The sequence below is a fragment of the Hippoglossus hippoglossus genome, chromosome 13, assembly GCF_009819705.1.
Source record: "Hippoglossus hippoglossus isolate fHipHip1 chromosome 13, fHipHip1.pri, whole genome shotgun sequence".
Taxonomy (NCBI): domain Eukaryota; kingdom Metazoa; phylum Chordata; class Actinopteri; order Pleuronectiformes; family Pleuronectidae; genus Hippoglossus; species Hippoglossus hippoglossus.
Window position 1 is genome coordinate 20,480,276 of NC_047163.1, and position 19,158 is coordinate 20,499,433.

At 40.0% G+C, this 19,158-nt stretch overlaps 1 long non-coding RNA gene across 1 annotated transcript in view; it reads left to right on the plus strand.

The window, feature by feature from the left end:
* Nucleotides 1-15,052: 15,052 nt before the first annotated feature.
* LOC117773243 overlaps nucleotides 15,053-19,158 on the plus strand; it is a 99,826-nt gene continuing 95,720 nt past the window's right edge. Inside the window, exons 1-2 of the long non-coding RNA XR_004615885.1 lie at nucleotides 15,053-15,521; nucleotides 17,465-17,583. This is a non-coding gene — a long non-coding RNA (uncharacterized LOC117773243). The remainder of the gene's footprint in view (nucleotides 15,522-17,464; nucleotides 17,584-19,158) is intronic.

Genomic DNA, 19,158 nt, shown 5'->3' on the forward strand with positions numbered 1-19,158 from the left:
TCATAGGATGGGGATGTAAAGATGATTTTAAAAAAGGTTCTGTTTACTAAGCAAAGAACTTCAAGACACATATTCAGTGTATCAGCTTGTTCACTTCAAAGCATCAAACTTCATTCCTTCACTCTCCATGAGCTGTCTCCAAAGAAACACCAATGTTAACACTTGTTATGTTTCTATTTCTATCACTCCTCTGCTTCTAATAAAGTTTGCATGCTAATGAGAGAACCCTGGCCCATCTCATCCCAAGTTTTTGATACCGAGTCACAGTAGAGTCCAGTCTGTCCTGAGGAAGAACTGCGGCTCAAAGGACATTTTCAAACACATCAACTGTAGCACTTAGCGAGCCACCCTCACCACCTGACAGGAGACCAGAGGAAACTTGTGTTGCAAATGGAAATAAATATACGGTGGCCGAGAGAACTCAAACACACACCTATAAACATAAACATGTTTATGTTCAGGTTTATTATAGGGTGTATGTATGTATTTACTTAATCATCTTTTTTCATTTTTATTCTATTATTATCATTATTATTATTTATTTATTTTTGTTTTCGTTGTTTTTGTAACATATATATTCGTCTCTCCGCTTCACATTTCTCACTTCAGACCACAGCTTGAGAAATAAGAGTAACATACAAAAAAAAGTAAACATGTGATTTTAAACTATGCAAACCCAAAGCCTTTGTTAAGAATGGGCAGTAAGGCTAAGCTAAGATTGGTAAATGCTTCACAGTCTGACACTAGAAGGCAGGTAGAAATCTGCTTTCGGCCTTTTTAATATGTTGAACAACATTGAATCTTTCTGCTATACCAGCATGCTAAGACTGTCAATGCATGAGAACATGAGGGAACATCTTCACACGTGTTCAGTAGTTAGGACCCAGCCAAGAAATGTAACACTTTTATGTATGTCCAATGTATATATGCATGTATGTATAACCTCCAGAGCAGAACCAGAGCACCAAAAAGAAGTGAAGCTAAATGAAATCATTTTGATCACAGTGGAACTTGCAGAAATGCTTTCATTTCATTTCACAGTGTTGAAGAAGTGTCTTTAGTGGTACAGTTTGCAAATTTGGAACTTAGCGGTCAGTGGTCTGACCATTATTTTAATTCTATATTATTACAAGTTCAGTTATTATTATATAGTATTATATTATGTTTGCTTTCTTGTTGATATTTAATATCCATGTGTTCAAATTCATTCACAAAATTATTTCATGCATCTGTGCATAAGTACGCCTTTAGAGAATGCCAGTCTAGTGAGGTGAGTAGTGAGTAAGTTAGTAAACTCACCTTGACAGTACAATTTATTTGCAAGTCATTGTTCATTGTACAGTTACCAGAATTGACCAGTATTTCATAACATCACCTCAAGGTGACATTTGAGAAAACATTGCAAAACATTTTCGGGAAAACACTTCAGCCCACGTCAGTATGTAAACAGTGATGAGGGAATAAAACACAGTGACTGTTTGTGACAGCTTTCAGTCAGCTCCGTCCACGACACAACAGCCTTGATGATGGTGAAGCCTGCTCTCCATTCTGCAGCACTGCTGTTGCTGCTGCTGCTGCATCCTGGGACTCTGACTGCATGTATGCTGTAAAATTCGAACATGTTATTTCAAATGATTGTTGTGAAGATTGAATATCAAGAAATCCTTTTAACAGTTTCTCCTGTTGTTTTTCATCTGTCTTTCAGATAATAATTCAGTTCCCATTGGCGTGCAGGTGAGAAACTCTTTACTAGGCGCCTCTCAGCTGAACTACAACACTTCTGTGGCTAACGGAGGGATTCTACTGGGTGCACTGAATCGACTCATGAACTCCAGCGCAAACTTTAAGTAAGATCATAACAACCTCTGTCATCTGAGAGTGAGCCTACAACTTGAATTATGATCGGTTATGTTGGATCTCCCTTAAGCCTGAGATATAGACACTGTCTAGATTAGATAGGTTGGTCAAGTGGTGGCAAAGTTTTTTTAACCAGATTCATGACAAACTAAGTTAGACTACAGACAAACAGCTTCTGTTTTAGCTTCTCCATAACAACTCACTATTAGTTTAACCCAGGGGTCGGCAACCTTTACTATCTAAAGAGCCATTTTGCCCCCTCTTCCACCAAATACAATTCGTCTGGAGCCGCAAAACATATTTGACAGCACAACTTATAAAGTTTTATATATAGTTATACTCAGTGTTGTGCCAGTTCACACTTAAAATGAACTAGTTCGAAGTTCAGTTCATGCAGATGAAAATGAACTAGTTCACGTTCATAGAGTTGCTGATGTACTGGTACTGTACTGTACTGTACTGTACTGTACTGCTCCTACCTTACTGCACCCAGCACAAAATGTATCTGTGTTTTAGCTCAGCCTTTGCAAGCCTCGTTGCCTCAGCAGGAGATTTCTTGGAAAACTTGGGCCAACACAAGATCAGCTGGCCTCTGTTAGTCGCACTTGCAATCCTCAAAGAGACTGCATTATGGGTCACTTAAGGACTTTCTACCATAGAGCACCAGGCTTCTGAGGCACCTGGGAAGAACAAGCATATGTATGATCTGATCAATGTCTCTAGTTTCTCCATCTTTGAAATTGGAGTTTAACATAGGGTTGGTGGACACATTAGAGGTGGTAGGAGCCCAGATTGCACCAGAGGTTCAACTGTGGTTCTTTCAGTGCTCTACCGCCCACTTTCGGGGTCCTTCCTGTGCTGCTCTCCTTGCTCCACCAACCTGAGCTCTTCACTGGCTTCTCAGAGACTGCTAGAATTCTCTTGCTGACAATGTATAATCACTAATTCTGTCAGCTTACCCTTGATGATTGAAATACTTCTGGACATGCTCAGTTTGATCTTAATCTAAGCTCGATGTTCTCGACTGTCTGTGTTCCAAGAACCTACTTAGCTGGTTGAGAATTGAGAAGATAATTTGAACCTGATAAAAGCTAATTAGTAACATTTGAAGGTCAGAGTCAGTATCAGATGCATCCGTGGTTGCCCACACTCTTGCTCATTTCACGGAAACTTTCTTAGTGGATGTAATTTGTTCTTGTGTTTGGTCCTGCAGGTTTTCCTACACACAGGATCCAAACTTTGGCCCATTCCTGGAGAGTGTGAATGGTGTGGCTGGAAGTAAAAAAGACCACACATACTGGGAGTTATTGGTCATTATTCCAAATGGCACAATCATACCTACTGATGTTGGTAAGTCAACTATTAAAATATCAGTTGATCAGTCAATGTGATTATGAATCAGATTAATAATACACCAAATGGATCTTGTTTGTAGGCATTGGGTGTTACATTCCCAGCATAAACGAGAAAATCCTTCTGAACTTTACAAGTTGGTGAAGATTCAGCAACTAATGTGCATCAACACGGGATCAGAGCCAGCGTTGGAGTTGTCTGTATATGTGTGTATTTCATAGGTGGACAAGTAAACAACGTTCATGTATGATTAGTATTGACTGTTGAGTGACAAAAACATCTGAATAAAGGATCCTTACATGAGTTGTAATTGATTGTAATTAAAAGAGAATGAACTGTTGTCAACATTAGTGACAAGGCGACAGCTGATATACACAAAATAGGGTCCATTAATCTTCCTCAGATCAGGTCATAACCTGTGAAGGAAAATTCATTATTGAGCTTCATTTAACGTAACATCAACCGTCCTGATAATCTGTACTACAAAGCTGGTTATTAACTGTCTCAGTTAACTCTGGGTTTTCTTATCCAGTTACAAGCATGGTCATGCAGATCAGGCAGAGTCCTTAAGCGACATCATCAGAACCATGAATAAAGCTCTTATTAACATATAAGAAGAAATGCTGATACCTGCCTGTAGAGTTTGTAATAACAACATCCAAAAGTGACATTCAACAAGTGAAATGTAAATAATAACAAAAAAATGAGAAGAATAAGTAGATATTAATTTCTTTAAAGTATAAGGCTAAAAAAATTATATTAAAGGGGACATAGCATGCCCATTTTACCACAAGTTGATATGGTTCCTTGGGGTCTTAATGAAATGTCTGTAACATACTTTGGTCAAAATACCACAAGGATCATATAAAACAGCACCCTTTTTACCCTGTATAAAACAGCCCTCCACAGAGCGACCTGTTTTGAGTGCCTGTTCCTTTAAATGCTAATGAGCCAGCTCCCCCCTCCCCCCTCTCCCCCCATGATTTTAAACGATATAAATTACATATTTTATATGATATAAATTATCAAATATGCATCCCATACTTTGTATTCCCCTTCTGTTGTCCTGGAGTTTTAATTTTCCCAATCACATAATTAAATGTCCCCCTCTGCCCATCCACTACAAGCACACAAGCAGACAGACAGAGAGAGAAAGAGAGGGGTGGGGGGGGGGCTATGAAGACCATCATTTACCCCCGAACCCCGACATTCAACAGGTACAACAACAAGCGGAGAAAGCAGAATCGCGGGCTGACCTTATATATACTGTCTATGGGGCTGACCAGCGGAGAAATGCACGTCCCGTGTGAACAGCCAGGCGGCTGCGCGCTTGAGAACAGCGCTGCGCTGCCTCGCAGCGGCGCTTCCGCGTCCGGTGTTAACCCGGCGTAACTACTGTAACCCGGCGTACAGTAGAGCTGAACACTGCGGAAGTCTTCCACACAGCTGGCTGTGTGGAAGACCGCTGCGAGGCAGCGCAGCGCCGTTCTCCAGCGCGCAGCCACCTGGCTGTTCACACGGGACGAGCATTTCTCCGCGCTGGTCAGCCCCATAGACTGTATATATAAGGTCAGCCCGCGATTCTGCTTTCTCCGCTTGTTGTTGTACCCGTTGAATGTCGGGGTTCGGGGGTTACAGTAGCGCTGAACACTGCGGAAGTCTTCCACACTGCTGGCTGTGTGGCGCTGACACAAATTCCAGCTCACGCATGGGAGAGCGAGCGGTCGCTCCCGAGCAGCTGCTGCAGCCTCCCAGTCCCAACGATCCAGACAAATGCCACATGTGAGTGAATCGCGGGCTGACCAGCGGAGAAATGCTCGTCCCGTGTGAACAGCCCGGCTGCGTGCTTGGGAACGGCGCTGCGCTGCCTCGCAGCCTCGCTGCCTCCGGTGTAAACCCGGCGTAGCGAGTGTGGGGGGACGGGGGACGGGTGGGCCAAGACCATGTAGGGAGACTTCCAGTTCCTTGTTACGACACAAAACCCAGGAAGCGCAATCGAGTCGCTCAAGCATGACGTTTCTGACTTAGAGGAACTATAACAAAACGCGCGAGTGTTTTTTCCCCAGAGTTTTTGGGTTGGTAGACATGCCAGATACCCACATTAACCTGTAGAAGCACTAACAAAGTGGAATTTGCATGCTATGTCCCCTTTAAGGTCGTAACTGAGTATTTCAGTTTATTGTCTGATCATATACAAACTATTCTGAACGCGTTTGATGCAGATACTTTTTTTTTGAAGTGATGTCAGACTGTTTCTGTTGCCAAAGCAGAGAGAAGTGAGGCAGTCTGACTGAAATGTTCATTTATAATGGAAATATTGTGTGTGGATAATTTATCATATTAGTTTTTATTTCTCCTCATGCTATTGGGATCTGTAATATGACAAACATCAACACTCTCAGCTATTATGTCGGTAATCAACAAGTCTTTGTTGAATTAAAATGAAGCTATACCAGTTGTGATGTATTTATACACTGTGATAAACTCTCCCCCTGTTCATTAGAAGCTCTCTATGAAAGATTCCACTCATCTATTAAATATCTGCTGACATTATTTCTCACTTTGCTACAGACCAACCTCTTTTGTCCCTGTCAGGATCCTGTAGCTCGATGACTCGGGTTTTCCAGTCATCTGATTGGTCGTTGACAGGTATTGATCTGTTATCTGGAGCAGGTTAATGCTTAGCAAGTAACCATGGTGATTTACTCCGGAAAGTAAACCAGCTTCGTAGGACTGAAAACTTGAAGTTAAACATAAAGCTACGTCGATAACTGCAACTCCTGCTTCAGAGTACAAGACACAGGCTGAGCAGAAAACCTGTGTGCTGCCATCGAACATCTAATTGGTCTCTTCTCATTGGCTGTTCCCTGAGGAGCTCATTAAGTTAAATAAGGAGACTGAAACCATAACATGTACTGAGAAAAGCCAGGATGTGGTAACCTTGTTGACCCACAGCAGCTGGAGCTGGACAGTGGTGAATGTGAAGTGGTGAGTGTTATATTTTAAACATTGTAAAAGTCACAGAATTTAAAAGCTCTTCACCTAACAAAAATATAATCTGTTGATATAACATTTAATTGTCAGTGGATAGGTTTTTGCTATTTCCTGTTATTTGCTCAGGCGTTTTGTTTGCTTGTTTTGAGTGATGGGCAATAAAACAATAACAATAGTTGATGCAATAAAATGTAATCATAAGCAATATAACATTAGTCCAATATACATTGATATATTGATGTGTAAGCAAAGTGAGGAGGTTTAATACATTATTGGTGTTAATGCTCTAACTCACATTTGTAAAATGTTTGTCATTCTCTGCCTATAAAAAAGAGATTAAAAATAAAACCTTCACCGAGGAGCAAAAATTTGTCTTTAAAATGAATAATGCAATAACTTTATTTTGATAATTATCGATCTTGACTGATATAATATTTTTTTATCTTGATACAGTTTTTTGGCCATATTGCCCAGCCCTGTCTCTTACTGTAGGCGAAAATACAAAAGCAAATTAGTTTCCAAACTCATCCTTCCAAGAGTATCTGGCTGCATGTGCATGAGCAAACGATCGCTGTTGGTGCGTGGGCAACATGTATCTCCGCACTTGACAGGAGATAATGCGATCCTAGCAGCGGAAGCTGGTCTCCTGTCGTTTTCTCCCCTGTGAAGTGTCACCTGCTTTTAATCGGATTTAACCCAAGAGTAACACACAAGTAAATCTTTCAATGGGCCACTGTAAAGTTGATTCAACAAGTCTTTAAAAAGTCTCCAACTATTTTCTGATATACACCTGACTTCCTCCTTTGGCCTTACAGTTTTTTTCGATGGCATAAACACTAAAATCAAAAGTATTACACAATTATCAAAACCTTACACTCAAGGAGCAAAACATGGACCCAGATTTGCACCACTATAAGCACAATGTCAGTTTCACACTTTTTGCAAAACAATACACACAGTGATTTGCAAAACACTAAACACACTTATATACATTAGACACAGAAGTATTTCAAAATGTCACTTCCTTGCAATTCCAAAGCACTGACTGTCAAATTACCGACCCCCCCCCACCCCTATGAGCCAATTGGTTCAACACAGCCATCAGGTGCGCAAACACATGATTGCTTAATTGAAGACACACCAATCAGGTTTAAACACTATAAAAATGCAGCAGGTGAGTTCACCTGTCTTCAACCAAAATGAAAGGAGTCAGAAGAAGAAGAAGAAGAGTGAGGGTGAGAGGGGGAATCCACGGAGGAAGAGGAAGAGGAAGAGGAAGAGGAAGAACTGAAGCAGGAGGAGAACGTGCTCAAAGAAGAAGAGGACCAAATTTATCAAATGAAATTCGTGCAACACTAGTTGACCATGTTGTGAACCACGGATTGATGCTGAGGGAGGCTGGACTAAGAGTTCAGCCAAATCTTAGCAGATATACAGTAGCATCTGTCATTAGGACATTTCGACAAGGAAACAGGTAAAAAAAATCTGTCTACAGTTACAGTAATCAGCTGCTTATTGTATGCACCATATCAGCACTTTTGATGCCCCTTCCTGTGACATTTTACAGTAGGTTACATGTATTTTGTTCTACATAGGATTGAGGGTCGAGAACGACAAGGAGGAAGGGGGCCCATATTCACAAAAGAACAAGAGAGAGAGATCATAAAAATGGTTTTGGCCAATAATGCTATCAGGCTCAGAGAAATTCAAGCCATCATTTTCGATGACCATGCCATTTTCAATAATGTCCATCAGGTCTCTCAGTCAACACTGGCACGCATCCTGAAAAGACATCAGGTTCAAATGAAACAACTTTATCGAGTGCCTTTTGAGCGGAATTCAGAGAGGGTCAAACAGATGCGGCATGAGTATGTGGAGATATGTATTGTTCACTTTAGCACTGTGATGTTGCATACTGCACACGTAACCTTTTTACATGTAAATGTAGTGTAACCTAGATCTATGCTGAACTACACAATCTTATCTTTCACTGTATTTCAGAGACTTTTACAGATGGATGCTGAGGAAATCAACCATGTTGATATGTTGACTGATTTGGGTATATAGAGAGAAATAAATTATATTTTCATCAGTCTGCAGCCTTGGTCTTGTGTAGTGTTTGGTGAATTTATTGTATATTTGCACTTTCTCTGTGTACTTCACTTACAGTACTCTAATCACTGAGAAGTAGAATTGCTAAAAGTGTTTTAGGTTAGCAACAGCAGTGTGTAACTGGTTCAAACAGAATTAAGTCATATGAAACGTGTGTGTTTCATATGGTAGCAAAATATGTTTTTTTATAAATTAGTGTATAGTTTTTACAAGAGTGTTTCATTTGGCAAAGGATCTGAGGTGTTCTGCTAATTGGGTGTGTGGTTGTGCTAATTGTGTGTAGTGTTTTGAAAAACCGGGCCCTGTTTTCAAAATCGTGCTTAAGCAATCGAGAAAAACTGTAAGCCCAAGTTTTTGATACCGAGTCACAGTAGAGTCCAGTCTGTCCTGAGGAAGAACTGCGGCTCAAAGGACATTTTCAAACACATCAACTGTAGCAGTTAGCGAGCCACCCTCACCACCTGACAAGAGACCAGAGGAAACTTGTGTTGCCACATTAAAAATACATTTAAATTACTCAAATGGAAATAAATATACGGTGGCTGAGAGAACTCAACGCACTGCAAATTAACACACCCTCACAACTATAGATAGACATGCACACACACTCACACACACACCTATAAACATAAACATACCCATAAACATGGTTTCTGTTTTCTCTCGCTTAGTAATATTATCCCTTTCAATTTAAGGTATGTGTGTCCATGTGCTCTGCCTGTTCCCCCAGGTAGGGAGACGCGGGGCTCTGGTGTCGGCATGGCGAAGGTCACCTCGCCATGCCGACACCTTTGGTTCTCAATTGGATTTAGGTCTGGACTTTGACTGGGCCATTTTAAGACATTAACATGCTTTGATCTAAACCATTCCATTGTAGCTCTGGCTGTATGTTTAGGGTCATTGTCCTGCTGGAAGATGAACCTCCGTCCCAATCTCAAGTCTTTTGCAGACTGCATCAGATTTTCTTCAAGGATTAACCTGTATTTGGCTCCATCTATCTTTCCTTCAATTCTGACCAGTTTCCCTGTACCTGCTGAAGAGAAGCATCCCCACAGCATTATGCTACCACCACCATGTTTCACTGTTGGGATGGTGTGCTCAGGGTGATGGGCAGTGTTGGGTTTCCGCCACACATAGCGTTTTGCATTGAGGCCAAAAAGTTCAATTTTGGTCTCATCTGACCAGAGCACCTTCTTCCACATGTTTGCTGTGTCTCCCACATGGCTTGTGGCAAACTCCAAACGGTATTTCTTATGGTTCACTTTCAACAACGGCTTTCTTCCTGCCACTCTTCCATAAAGGCCAGATTTGTGGAGTACACGACTAATAGTTGTCCTGTGGACAGATTCTCCCACCTCAGCTGTGGATCTTTGCAACTCCTCCAGAGTTACCATGGGCCTCTTGGTTGCTCCTCTGATTAATTTTCTCCTTGTCTGGCTTGTCAGTTTGGGTGGACGGCCTTGTCTTGGTAGGTTTGCGGTTGTGCCGTATTCTTTCCATTTTCTGATGATGGATCTTATGGTGCTCCGTGAGATGTTCAAAGCTTGGGATATGTTTTTCTAACCTAACCCTGCTTCATACTTCTCCACAACTTTATCCCTGACCTGTTTGGTGAGCTCCTTGGTCTTCACGATGCTGTTTGTTCAGTAATGATCTCTAACAAACTCTGAGGCCTTCACAGAACAGGTGTATTTATACTGAGACCAAATTGCAAACAGGTGGACCCTATTTACTAATTATGTGACTTGCAAATGTGACTTGTGAATGCAATTGGTCGCACCAGATCTTTGTTAGGGGTTTCACAGTAAAGGGGTGAATACATATGCACTCAACACTTGAGTGCATATAAGTCACTCGATTTTTATTTGTAAATAATTTTGAAATCCATGTAATATTTCCCCCCCACTTCCAAATGATGGACTATTTTGTGTTGGTCCATTACATAAAATCACAATGAAATACATTTTAATCTGTGGTTATACCATGACAAAATGTAGAAAAGTCCAAGGGGGGTGAATACTTATGCAAGGCACTGTATATCTGTGTTTCTATCACAAAAAAACCCCAAAACATTTAAATTACTAAAATGAAAATAAATACATGTATACATGTATACATGTATACATGTAAAAAGTTAACATGTGATTTTAATAACTATGCAAACCCAAAGCCTTTATTAAGAATGGGCAGTAAGGCTAAGCTAAGCTAATATAGGTAAATGCTTCACAGTCTGACACTAGAAGGCTCAGTTACAACCAATTAAATTCAGCCGTTCACATGATTTATAATCTGTCACATTCACAAAGAAAAACAAAATGCTCAAATTAGCTATTTTCAAAATGCCATTCCAGCCTTCTTGGTAAAATGGCGCTGCAGTGGTACAGATGAATGTAGCTGTGTGGTGTGAAGCAGGGTCATGATTTCCCCTGAAAGCTTCAGGAAAAAAAAGCAAAAACAAAGTACTAATGGATACGATGTCAAATTATAACATTTAGATTATCGCAATAATGACCCGACACACTGAAATGTGATAGAAATCTGCTTTTGGCCTTTGTAATATGTTGAACAACATTGAACCTTTCTGCTATACCAGCATGGTAAGACTGTCAATGCATGAGAAAATGAGGGAACATCTTCACACGTGTTCAGTAGTTTGGACCCAGCCTAGAGATTTAACACTTTTATGTATGTCCAATGTATATAGTTCAGTTAAGTTCAGTTATTATTATATAGTATTATATTATGTTTGCTTTATTGTTGATATTTAATATCCACAGCATTTTAATGTGATATCCAAAATAAACATTTTAATTAATTTGACTTTTAATGATTAAAATGTTGTTGCTTCATTTATGTGTTATAAGTACGTCTTTAGAGAATGCCAGTCTAGCGAGGTGAGTAGTGAGTAAGTTAGTAAACTCACCTTGACAGCAAAATTTATTTACAAGTCATTGTTCATTGTACAGTTACCAGAATTTACCAGTGCAAACATTATTTCATAACATCACCTCAAGGTGACATTTGAGAAAAAATTGCAAAACATTATCAGGAAAACACTTCAGCCCACGTCAGTATGTAAACAGTGATGAGGGAATAAAACACAGTGACTGTTTGTGACAGCTTTCAGTCAGCTCCGTCCACGACACAACAGCCTTGATGATGGTGAAGCCTGCTCTCCATTCTGCAGCACTGCTGTTGCTGCTGCTGCTGCATCCTGGGACTCTGACTGCATGTATGCTGTAAAATTCGAACATGTTATTTCAAATGATTGTTATGAAGATTGAATATCAAGAAATCCTTTTAACAGTTTCTCCTGTTGTTTTACATCTGTCATTCAGATAAGGATTCAGTTCCCATTGACGTGCAGGTGAGAAACTCTTTACGAGGCACTCAGCTGGACTACACCACCTCTGTGGCTAACGGAGGGATTCTACTGGGTGCACTGAATCGACTCATGAACTCCAACACAGACTTTAAGTAAGATCATAACAACCTCTGTCATCTGAGAGTGAGCCTACAACTTGAAACTGTTTCATTCATTCTGATCGGTTATGTTGGATCTCCCTTAAGCCTGAGATATAGACACTGTCTAGATTAGATGGGTTGGTCAAGTGGTGGCAAAGTTTTTTTAACCAGATTCATGACAAACTAAGTTAGACTACAGACAAACCGCTTCTGTTTTAGCTTCCACCGAATACAATTCGTCTGGAGCCGCAAAACATATTTGATAGCACAACTTATAAAGTTATAAAGTTATATATAGTTATACTCAGTGTTGTGCCAGTTCACACTTAAAATGAACTAGTTCGAAGTTCAGTTCATGCAGATGAAAATGAACTATTTCACGTTCATAGAGTTGCTGAGGTCAGGCAAAGAGGGCATTTGAGGTAATCTCTGTATCACTGGCTGAGAGTCTTGGGAGATGGCAGCTGGGTCTTTGCAGGAGATCTTCTTTTTCTCCACTTCTTCATTGTCCTCTTCTTACCTCAGGGCTTGCGTTTCTGAGACTAAATGGATTTGTTCCATGCTGATGTACTGTACTGTACTGTACTGTACTGTACTGCTCCTACCTTACTGCACCCAGCACAAAATGTATCTGTGTTTTAGCTCAGCCTTTGCAAGCCTCGTTGCCTCAGCAGGAGTCTATTTCTTGGAAAACTTGGGCCACCACAAGATCAGCTGGCCTCTGTTAGTCGCACTTGCAATCCTCAAAGAGACTGCATTATGGGTCACTTAAGGACTTTCTACCATAGAGCACCAGGCTTCTGAGGCACCTGGGAAGAACAAGCATATGTATGATCTGATCAATGTCTCTAGTTTCTCCATCTTTGAAATTGGAGTTTAACATAGGGTTGGTGGACACATTAGAGGTGGTAGGAGCCCAGATTGCACCAGATGTTCAACTGTGGTTCTTTCAGTGCTCTACCGCCCACTTTCGGGGTCCTTCCTGTGCTGCTCTCCTTGCTCCACCAACCTGAGCTCTTCACTGGCTTCTCAGAGACTGCTAGAATTCTCTTGCTGACAATGTATAATCACTAATTCTGTCAGCTTACCCTTGATGATTGAAATACTTCTGGACATGCTCAGTTTGATCTTAATCTAAGCTCGATGTTCTCGACTGTCTGTGTTCCAAGAACCTACTTAGCTGGTTGAGAATTGAGAAGATAATTTGAACCTGATAAAACCTAATTAGTATCATTTGAAGGTCAGAGTCAGTATCAGATGCATCCGTGGTTGCCCACGCACTTGCTCATTTCACGGAAACTTTCTTAGTGGATGTAATTTGTTCTTGTGTTTGGTCCTGCAGGTTTTCCTACACACAGGATCCAAACTTTGGCCCATTCCTGGAGAGTGTGAATGGTGTGGCTGGAAGTAAAAAAGACCACACATACTGGGAGTTATTGGTCATTATTCCAAGTGGCACAATCATAAGACCTGATGTTGGTAAGTCAACTATTAAAATATCAGTTGATCAGTCAATGTCATTATGAATCAGATTAATAATACACCAAATGGATCTTGTTTGTAGGCATTGGGTGTTACATTCCCAAGAAAAACGAGAAAATCATTCTGAACTTTACAAAGTGGTGAAGATTCAGCAACTAATGTGCATCAACACGGGATCAGAGCCAGCGTTGGAGTTGTCTGTATATGTGTGTATTTCATAGGTGGACAAGTAAACAACGTTCATGTATGATTAGTATTAACTGTTGAGTGACAAAAACATCTGAATAAAGGATCCTTACATGAGTTGTAATTGATTGTAATTAAAAGAGAATGAACTGTTGTCAACATTAGTGACAAGGGGACAGCTCTCAGTCTTTGGAATGTATGATGTCCATTATGTTTCAGAAGTCTATCTACTGACAACAACTCTTGAAATGTCTCTCTTTTAATGCAATGGAGGTGAATGGCATTTCATATGTGCAGCACAACTTTATACTTTGGTAGCATGCAAGTTGCGCCCCCCCCCCCCACACCCACACACACACACACACACACACACACACACACACACACAAAATAAATAGATAAGCAGCCAAGTGCGGGCATGTCCTTGCAAATGTAATGTAAATGCAAATGTGTTTTAGCTTCACACGTTGTTGCTCCAAGATCAATTCAAAGTTGCCAGATTTGTAAGTTTTCTGCAAAAAGACTTAACAACTGGAATGAATCTGTATTGCTGTACACCTGTGGGATTATGTAGTTTTAAAAAGACATAATGCAAAACATAAAAAAAGAATCAATGTCATTGTTCAACAAAACTAGGCAGACAGCTGTAACTGCCATTTCCACGCTGCTTAAATAATTGGCAAATGTGGCAAGGCAGGTTTATGCAGCAGATAAATGCAAAGCACTCAACCAAATGAATATAAAAAAAATTATATTTCTTATTTTTGAAACATCTGCTTCTCACGCCCTCAATTAGTCTCTTTACACTCAACACCCTAACTTCACTTTCAACTATAACAAAACTGGGCTTAGCTTTATCTGCAAACAGGATATACACAACATAGTGTCCATTAATCTTCCTCAGATCAGGTCATAACCTGTGAAGGAAAATTCATTATTCAGCTTCATTTAACCTAACATCAACTGTCCTGATAATCTGCTGATACCTGCCTGTAGAGTTTGTAATAACAACATCCAAAAGTGAAATTCAACAAGTGAAATGTAAATAATGACAAAAAAATGAAAAGAATAAGTAGATATTAATTTCTTTAAAGTATCAGGCTAAAAAAAACCTGTAAATAAACAGAGGAATTATATTAAGGCTGTAACTGAGTACTTCAGTTTATTGTCTGATCATATACAAACTATTCTGAACATGTTGGATGCAGATACATTTTTTATTTGAAGTGATGTCAGACTGTTTCTGTTGCCAAAGCAGAGAGAAGAGAAGTAGTTGAACTGTGATGACCTCAGTAAATGGTTTTGTATTTATATAGTGCTTTTCTAGTCTTGATGACCACTCAAAGCTCTTTACAGAACAGCTTTACATTCACCCATTCACACACACATTCATACAGTGCATCTATTAGCAGCACTTTGTTGTTCTATGAGGGGCAATTCAGGGTTCAGCATCTTCAGCATGCAGATGGGGAAGACTGGGGATCAAACTGCCGACCTTCAGGTTGGAGGACGACCGCTCTACCCCTCAGCCACAGCCGCCAATGTGATGTATTTATCAGTGTGATAAACTGTCCCGCTGTTCATTAGAAGCTCTCTATGAAAGATTCCACTCATCTATTAAATATCTGCTGACATTATTTCTCACTTTGCTACAGACCAACCTCTTTTGTCCCTGTCAGGATCCTGTAGCTCGATGACTCGGGTTTTCCAGTCATCTGATTGGTCGTTGACAGGTATTGATCTGTTATCTGGAGCAGGTTAATGCTTAGCAAGTAACCATGGTGATTTACTCCGGAAAGTAAACCAGCTTCGTAGGACTGAAAACTTGAAGTTAAACATAAAGCTACGTCGATAACTGCAACTCCTGCTTCAGAGTACAAGACACAGGCTGAGCAGAAAACCTGTGTGCTGCCATCGAACATCTAATTGGTCTCTTCTCATTGGCTGTTCCCTGAGGAGCTCATTAAGTTAAATAAGGAGACTGAAACCATAACATGTACTGAGAAAAGCCAGGATGTGGTAACCTTGTTGACCCACAGCAGCTGGAGCTGGACAGTGGTGAATGTGAAGTGGTGAGTGTTATATTTTAAACATTGTAAAAGTCACAGAATTTAAAAGCTCTTCACCTAACAAAAATAGAATCTGTTGATATCAGTGGATAGGTTTTTGCTATTTCCTGTTATTTGCTCAGGCGTTTTGTTTGCTTGTTTCGAGTGCTGGGCAATAAAACAATAACAATAGTTGATGCAATAAAATGTAATCATAAGCAATATAACATTAGTCCAATATACATTGATATATTGTTGTGTAAGCAAAGTGAGGAGGTTTAATGCATTATTGGTTTTAATGCTCTAACTCACATTTGTTAAATGTTTTGCTGTTTGTCATTCTCTGGCTATAAAGAAGAGTTTAAAACTACAACCTTCAATGAGGAGCAAAAATGAGTCTTTAAAATGAATAATGCAATAACATTTATTGTGATAATTATCAATATTGACTGATATTAAAAACGTTTATCTTGATACAATTTTTTGGCCATATTGCCCAGCCCTGTCTCTTACTGTAGGCAAAAATAACAAAGCAAATTAGTTTCCAAACCTCATCCTTCCAAGAGTATCTGGCTGCATGTGCATGAGCAAACGATCGCTGTTGGTGCGTGGGCAACATGTATCTCCGCACTTGTCAGGAGATAATGCGATCCTAGCAGCGGAAGCTGGTCTCCTGTCGTTTTCTCCCCTGTGAAGTGTCACCTGCTTTTACTCGGATTTAACCCGAGAGTAACACACAAGTAAATCTTTCAATGGGCCACTGTAAAGTTGATTCAACAAGTCTTTAAAAAGTCTCCAATTATTTTCTGATATACACCTGACTTCCTCCTTTGGCTCTAATATAATTATTATAACCCCTAGAGGAATAAAACAACCCCTATATTTAAATTAAAGGTGGATGTAAGTAAAGAGCTCAAGACAAGTTAGAAAATGGTTAGAGTAAGGTTTTTGTTAGTGTTTCAATGACTTAGGTAAAAAAAAAAAAATGGAAAAAATAATAATAACCAGGATCCTCGGATGCATTTCTGATACATTTCGTAGAGGACATGGGCTCCCATGTATTAGGGCTGTAGGGCCTATTGACATAAGGCTCAGGTCTTTTACCAGCCGTGACTATAGGTATGTCTGTTATTTAGTTAAACTGTCTACATTATGGTCATTGGCATGATGAAATTAAGGCAACAGCTCTACAAAGTGTGGCTCACATGTGTTTATTAACATGCACTGATCCATAAGTCAAAGGGAGCAAATATGTGAACTTTGCTCAGAACTCATGCTGGGACACTCCAGAGCCTCCTTAGATCTAGTTTATGGGGTCACAGAAAACAAACAGGAGGATTTTGGTTCCCTATAAAAAAATCCAAAGCAATTATTGAAGAGGGGTGAATCATTGCTACATAATAGTGCTCTTCTTTTAGAGCTTTAATACTAATTTGTGATTGATCACTTATTATCATTGACAGTATCTCTGGAGATAACTCAGGCCCCTTTTTTCTTTTCTCAGCATGGAAGCAGCTATACATTTAAACAGCTCAATAGGCCTCAATACATTTGAATTATCATATTGGCCTTAAAGAAAGTGGAACCTCTCAACAATAAAGCGCAGGGAACCCAATATTATCTTGTGGGCATGTAGCTAATAGTCTGATCTAAAAAAAAAAAAAAATGTTGTCAGGAGAATATCCATATCTTACTTTAATCCTCAATACCAACATCAAATAACTCCAGTTATACTTTCTCATGTTATCGACTGCAGTGCTGAGTCCAAATGGTCTGATAACCTTCTCCGTGTAATGACAGGAGTGTCTCTTAATAGAGCACCCATTGATGTCGGCTGTTTGCATGTGAATCACTCTCCTACAAAGAGCATCATCGATGACAATGTATTTCTTTTTTTCAAGGTCGGATCGATTGAAGTGTGGGTTTTGTCTTGGAAATCTATTCACTCAATTCTCGGTCTGCTGCAGGATCCAGACTATAAAAGTGGAGCTGATGTGGTTTTGCTGCTCAGAGCTGCGGTCCTGGTTCAGCCAGAGGAATTCAGAAGCCTCCAGAACCTCCTGCTAGACGACTTGCAACTGAGCAGGTAAGTCACGACGGCTCGGACGAATAACTTCACCCAGGCTGATAAGAAAAATAGCACAGTGTTGTCTACAAGTCTGAGATCACTTTACGTAGATTTATGTTTAGACGGCTACAGAACAGCTTGCAAGCCTGTGATAAGAAACAGTATAATGTCCATTTAGCATTTAGCTGCTAATAGAGGCGCCACAGCCAGTTTATATAACAACAAAAATCTAATTGATAATCCCCACTAGAGTTGCAAGGTTTAGTTAATGGATTTATTGGTTGCTTTACTTTTTTAATAATATATAAATGAATCCTTGAGTGTTTTAAGTTAAAATGACAAACACCTGCTTGTTCCGTTCTCTTAAATGAAGCATTTACATCATAATAAAGGATACAAAATATATCTTTGGGTTTTGGACTGTTGATCTGGCAAAGCAAGTAACTTCAAGATGTCATTTCGGACCAGTTTCTTTACATTACTTAGACCAAACGATTAGTCATTTAATTGAGAAGAGACTGTGTGTGTGTGTGTGTGTGTGTGTGTGTGTGTGTGTGTGTGTGTGTGTGTGTGTGTGTGTGTGTGTGTGTGTGTGTGTGTGTGTGTGTGTGTGTGTGTGTGTGTTGGTAAGACGTGGAAATTAATAGTCCTTGTTGATTCAAATTGTTTTGTGAATTTCAGCTCAAACATTCACTCTCACAGAAAAGAGCTCAGCAGCCTTTATGCAACAGTTATCCCACAAGAGCTTTGACAGTGTGACAGTGACAACAATGATTTACTATAATCAGACTCCATTTTAAGGATTTGTTCATAGATTAACTAAACACCTCTTGCGCTGGCTCAATGCAGTGTGTTGTAGGAACTCTGAAAGGATCCGATTAATTATGAAAATCTTTTATCACGTCCCTATGTTTCCTATGACACGTCAAAAGCTGCTTCCCAGTTCCGAGTGACATTATAATATCTACATTCTTCATGTGACCCTATAGTTTTTTTGCACTGAAACAGGCTGATTCACCACAATCAGCAGTTATTAAAACTTTTTCTTTGAGCTTACTTATTTTTGTCACATCTCCAGTGGGATCACACTGTACACCCAAAACCATCGGAGGTATAGTGCTTGATCTGGAGTTGGGACAAAGTTAATATGCCGCTTAAATAAGTATCCATAAGAATCTATAAGTATATAATAATCTATTCCTACCACACACAGACATCCTATGTAGCTAAAGGATTTTCAGGGTTGATCCCTCAATAGATTAACTGCAGTATGATTTTTGTCCAACGGGTGGTGCTAGTGCTGCATCCATGGGTTCCCTCCACCTGCACTGGCTGTTAAACAGCCCCTGCAAAGCACAAGAGGGAAGTCTTGAGCTGCCTGTATCATCACTTCTCAGTCTGCCGCCTTGTTTCATGGCCTGCAACATGTTTTATCTCCTGTAGTTTAACTCAAGTCACTAGTCTCAACACACTCTGTCCCTTACACTGTCTCTGCGGATAAGCCTATGTCTCGAGAACGATCCTTACAGTATGTGTTGTTACAGCGGGCTACAGAGGTTTACAAAATGGCTGTTCCCACATTACTGCTGATGA